The following is a 5,743-nucleotide window of genomic DNA, read 5'->3' as shown; positions in this document are numbered from 1 at the left end:
AAGGGTGAAATCCACAGAAGGGCGCCCCAGTCCTGGCTGCTAACGTCGAGCCTGCTTAGGCCTAAGCAGGTGTTGAGATCCCTAAATCAGGCTGAATGAACCACCAGGAGTAGCAGATGAGACAGGCATTGGAGCGTCTCCTGGGCACTTCATCCTCTTATCTCATAACACCTCACAGCAACCCTGCCATTTGTAACGGAGGAAGCTATGGCTTGAGAAGTTGGTGGAGCCAGGATTTGAGCCCAGTTCTACCTGTTCACGAAGCTTCTATTCTTTCTACCCAACCCAGCAGGGAAATCACAGCCACCTAGGCTGTTGTAAGGGAAAACTCCTTGAGTCAGGCTGTGGAATACTGTCACCCTTTTTTGGGAGATCCCTCCGAGCTGGAAAGACCTCTTCCCAACTTGTCTATTTCTGTCTGTGAGCCCACCATCCTTCCATTCTCCTCTCCGATCAAGCACCTACTGGGTGCCAGGGACATCCTTTAATTCAATCCCCAACATGCCCTGAAGTAGCTCTTATCCCTGCTTTACAGACTCTAGAAGAGGAACTACGTGCCTGACAGCGCACAGCTACCCAAAGTCAGCACCAGCCCTGGGCCTCATTGACCAGATTGCAAAGCCAAGGAGGGCATCAAAATCGGGTTGTTACTGGCTCTTCCTTCTCTACCGCTCCCTTAGCATTGGTGTGTTTCCTTAGTTATATTGGAGCTGTGTCTGTGCTTAGCCATCACTGACCAGTCTAAACGTTTCTCCAGGCAGGGGATAAGCCTCACACTCCTTTGCCCTTTTGCCACTTTGCAGCTGGATGTCTTCTTTCTGCCGCTCAGATCCAGTGTGGACCCTTCTCTGCTCTGCTCTGTGTCCCCAGGATCTGACCCTTAACTGTTAGTCTTCTTTGCCTTCTGATTAGCAGTTGGGTTTGGACAATGGGGAGCTCTGCCAGAAGCCTGGAGGGAGGGAAGAGAGCAAGGCCAGCTCCACCCTTAGAGGCCACACTTGGTTTAAGGCTTGAAATTACCAATAATTCTTGAGCGAGAGACCCCCCACATCCATTTTGCACTGGACCCCAGAAATTTGTACCCAGACCTGGAGGAGCGTGAGATTGGCATTCCCGTGTCCCAGCTCCTGGATCCTCCACACAGCTGACTCGCCTCGCCCTTCAGGCCTACGGGTGGAAATGGGCGGCCCTGGCGCTTGCTGGCGCTCGCCCTCGGGGCCTGCACCTTGTGGTTTCCCTGCGCCGTGCTCACAGCTCTGTGACTGCCTGGAGTGTGCGCTAGGTTTCCCGACAGACCCATGATCGACAAAGAGAAAATACACTCTTCTATTATATATTCGATACATTTTTTTTGCATTTAAAAAAATTAATTGATTGAAATATATCACCCACGTGCAAGTAAACATAAACAATAAGTGCATAGTAATAGTTGTGTGCTTATAAAACAAATATACGTAGCATCATACAGGACTCTCATAACTCACCCTACCACCACCTTACATTGTTGTTAAACCTTTTTAACTAATGATTAAAGAGCATTGTCAAAATATTACTACTAACCAAAGGATTTCCCCCCAACCTTCCATATTATTATCTTTATGTCATTTATATATGAACAAACATGAACAATTAAGTGTATAGTAAAATTGTGAACTTACACAGCAAACATGCATAACATCATACAGGGGTCCCACACATCAACCTACACCAACACCTCGCATTGTCTATTCGGGACATTTTTATCAGGCACTTACTAGATATCAAGCAGTGTCCCAGGCACGAGAGATACAGCAAGGGGGGCGGGGGTGGAGCACAAAATGAACAAATAAACAAAAACGGGGCAATTTCCCTGGTCTGAAAGAGCCTATATGCTGAAGAGGAGAAGGAGACAAAAAAGCAAACAAGTAAATGGAGTATCAGGTGTTAAGTGCTATAAGGAAATAAAGCAGGGTGAAGGGATGAGGTAGAGGAGGGGTGCAGTTTTAGATAAGGAGTGGGGCAGGGTCTCTGCTGAGACCTAGGAAGTGAGGGAGTGAGCCCAGCCGCTCCCTGGGGCAGAATCTTGCTGGCAAGGAAGCCAGCAAGTGCAAATCCCTGCAGCAATAGCTTTCCTGGCCTGTTAGAGAGACATCAAGAAAGCCCCCGGATGCAGCAGAGGTGCGAGGGAGACGGTGGGCGCTGGGCTAGGGGCTGCCGAGGGCTGTGCTCTTTGAGTCTGTGCAACGTGTGTTATGGATTTCAGATGATATTCTGGGCAAGATGGGGAGCCACAGAAAGGTTTCGAAAGAGAGTGGCAGATCTAATCTTTTTTTTCTGTATTTGAGGGTCCCTCTGGACGGCAGAGGGGCCATGAGTGGAAGGCGTGTGACCGTTCATGGTGCTCTTGTGATAGGCTGGGCATGAGCTGTGGAGGGGGGAACGGTTAGGCTCTGGGCACATTTTGAAGGCGGGCCCTACAAGACGTGGAGGTGAGTGAAAAAGAGAGGTCAACACTGACTCTAAGATGTTTGGCCTGAGCAACTGGATGCAAAGGACAGCCATTTACTCAGTGAGGCAGACTGGGGAAGAAGCAAGCTTGATATTGGGAAGGAATCAATGAGGTGAATAGTGGTACTTAAGAACAAGAAAAGAAAAACTGGGGCCAGTTCACAGAAGGCCTTGAACTCCAGATGCATGAACATAGCCTTTTTGTTGGAAAGTCATGGAAGGTTATAGAAAAGGAGAATTATATCATGAAGCCTGGGATTAAGAGAGATAAAATCTGACTCCAGCATAGAGGATGGAATAAGATGGGCAGAGACTAAAACCCTCTTCCCAATTTAGGCAGCAACTAGGAGAGGGTTGCAGGAATCTGGGCACAAAAATCTAAGAATCAACAGGATTTAGTGGGTGTAAAGAAATGGGAAAAGTCAAATACAGTCTGAGGTTTTGCATTTGTGCAAGTGGGAGAGTATGAGACTGTTGGTGAAACAGAAGTTAGGAGGTGGAAAGCCCCTTCGGGGAGATGGTGTTTGTTGCAGTTTGATATGGTTATGAATTCCAAAAATAGATATTGATTATGAAGCCTGAACCCTCGCAGCCGTCGGCAGCCCTCTTGCTCCAACACATGAACATAGACTTTGGTGAGGGAAGTAACTTACGCTTTATGGCCTGGGATCTGTAAGCTCCTACCCAAATAAATCCCTTTATAAAAACCAACCAATTTCTGGTATTTTGCATCAGTACCCCTTTGGCTGACGAATACAGTGTTGAATAGGACTGTGAGCTTTTGGAGGGTTATTATTTTGTCTTACTCACCCACATATCCCCGGCACATGGTAAGCTGTCAAAACTGTTTGTTAAATACTGTTTGAATGGTTGAATGAATTTAAAAATGAATTAGGGGAGCAGCTGTGGCTCGAGCAATTGAGAGCCCATCTCCCACATGGGAGGTCCTGGATTTGGTTCCTGGTGCCTCCTGAAAAAAACAAACAAACAAAACAACAAGCAAAACAAATGAAAAAAACCAACTCAGGGAAGCCGATGTGGCTCAGTGGTTGAGTGCCAGCTTCCCATATACGAGGTCCCGGGAGCAATCTCTGGTCCCCAGTGCCTAAAAAAAAAAAGTAATAATAATAAAATAAAAATTTAAAAATGAATTAGGTGATGATAGAATGTATAAATAGAAGTAGGGGTTCACCAAACAGGAACATAATGCTAGAACTTGGGAAGGATATAAAAACTCTTACTGCAGACTTAGAAATGATATGTGCAATAGTTGAGGTCATTAAAGTAGATGAAATCTCTAAAGAAAATAGAGGACAGAACCTTGGGGTCACCTGTCTTCAGGAGGCAAAGAGCAGAAGAAAAATGAGTGACGGAGAATAAGAGGTGGCATTATAAGTGCCAAGAAAGGAGAATGTTTGAAAAGAGGGGATTGTCAAGCAAAATACTGCAGAGGCCAAAGAGAACCAGAGTTAAATTAAAAAATTGAATGGCCATTAGGAATAAAGCGGTTTCTGGGGCATGGAAGAAGAGAGGATTCAATATCAGATTAGAGAAATCCCTGCTTGTTCTGAGACCTTTGTGAATCCTTAATAAATTCAATTTTAGGAAATAATTTAAAATAATAAATTCAATTTTAGGAAATACTTTATCCTGTAAAATGCATAGCCACAAAAGGAAATAGCAAGCCATGCTGAGCCGCTAGAACTGCTGGGCCATCACTGACCTCATCTCACTTATCTGTACTTTGCGCGTCAGTAAAATCCCTAGTGACTGCTTGTCATGGATATTTGGGGCCTCTCTTTCATCATGGAGCCGTGATTATTGAGTCCACAAATGGCAGAGATCTTCTGTACCTTAAAGGAAACCACCTGGATCTTCATTAAGATGTAACATGGGTTGGATTGTCACATGCCAAACAAATCGGTTTATGCCAGTGGTTCTTTAGTTAGATTCCCAAACCCCACTTTAGAGATTGACATGCCGTAGAGCCCAGGAATCTGCATTTTCCATAAGGATCCCAGGTGAGTCTGATGTCAGTGATGATTAGAACTTTCATTTGCAATGCAATCAGCACTTGTGGCTGGTGTTCTCTGTTTAAAAATGGTGCCCTGAGAAGATTAGTGTCTGAATTTGTTTTCTTGCTCCAATTCCAGCCTTAGTCCAGTGACTATTCTTACTTACACAAGAGAACCAAATCGTTTTCACTTGGCTCAGAAGCCAAGGAGAGGATTTGGAGTGGGGGCACAGGCTGGCCCTGAGGCCAAGGGAAAATGCTCAGGCACGAGCCCAAGGATGAGTCAAGCATGTGCTTGGTCATCCCAGGCTCCGAGCCATGCACACAGCTCAGAGTGATCACGAAGAGTCACCCACTTCTTCACCAGGTGGGGACCCCTTCTGTGGAGCCCAGGCACGAAGACCCCAGGTGCCAGGACAGGACCTCTTCCACAGCGAAGGCCCCTCTTCTGAACCACAGAATACAGAAAACCATCAAGTGACGATTTTCTCACTTCCCCCGAGGACGGCGCACAGCTAGCACCTTTCTAGACGCAGAGGAGCGAAGTTGACGCATTACATCCCGCAAAGGCTTTTTGGGCAATGGGGCTCAATTTTCTCAGGGAACACAGTTGAGAAAGGCTGGAGGGTGTCGGAGACAACCCCACTCGCTCACCCTGAAAGGGCTGCTAAAAGCTGCAGGGGTGGATCCTGAGAGAGGATTCACTTACCCCACCCCCTGGGGACACGACGACAGCCACATCATCATCATGCCAATTCTAACTGAAATCAGAAAGTCACATCAGGGAAGCGGACTTGGCCCAGTGGTTAGGGCGTCCGTCTACCACATGGGAGGTCCGCGGTTCAAACCCCGGGCTTCCTTGACCGGTGTGGAGCTGGCCATGCGCAGTGCTGATGCGCGCAAGGAGTGCCCTGCCACGCAGGGGTGTCCCCCGCGTAGGGGAGCCCCACGTGCAAGGAGTGCGCCCCGTAAGGAGAGCCGCCCAGGGTGAAAGAAAGTGCAGCCTGCCCAGGAATGGTGCCACACACACGGAGAGCTGACACAAGATGACGAAGCAGAAGGAGACACAGATTCCTGTGCCGCTGACAACAATAGAAGCAGACAAAGAAGACGCAGCAAATAGACACAGAGAACAGACAACCGGGATGGGGGGAGGGGAGAGAAATAAATAAACAAACAAACAAATAAATAAATCTTTAAAAAAATAAAAATAGCCTCTTCCTATTTTTATTCCAAACTGGA

Source organism: Dasypus novemcinctus, chromosome 20 (genome assembly GCF_030445035.2).
Source record: "Dasypus novemcinctus isolate mDasNov1 chromosome 20, mDasNov1.1.hap2, whole genome shotgun sequence".
NCBI classification, from domain to species: Eukaryota; Metazoa; Chordata; class Mammalia; order Cingulata; family Dasypodidae; genus Dasypus; species Dasypus novemcinctus.
Note: the sequence above shows the minus strand (reverse complement) of the source record.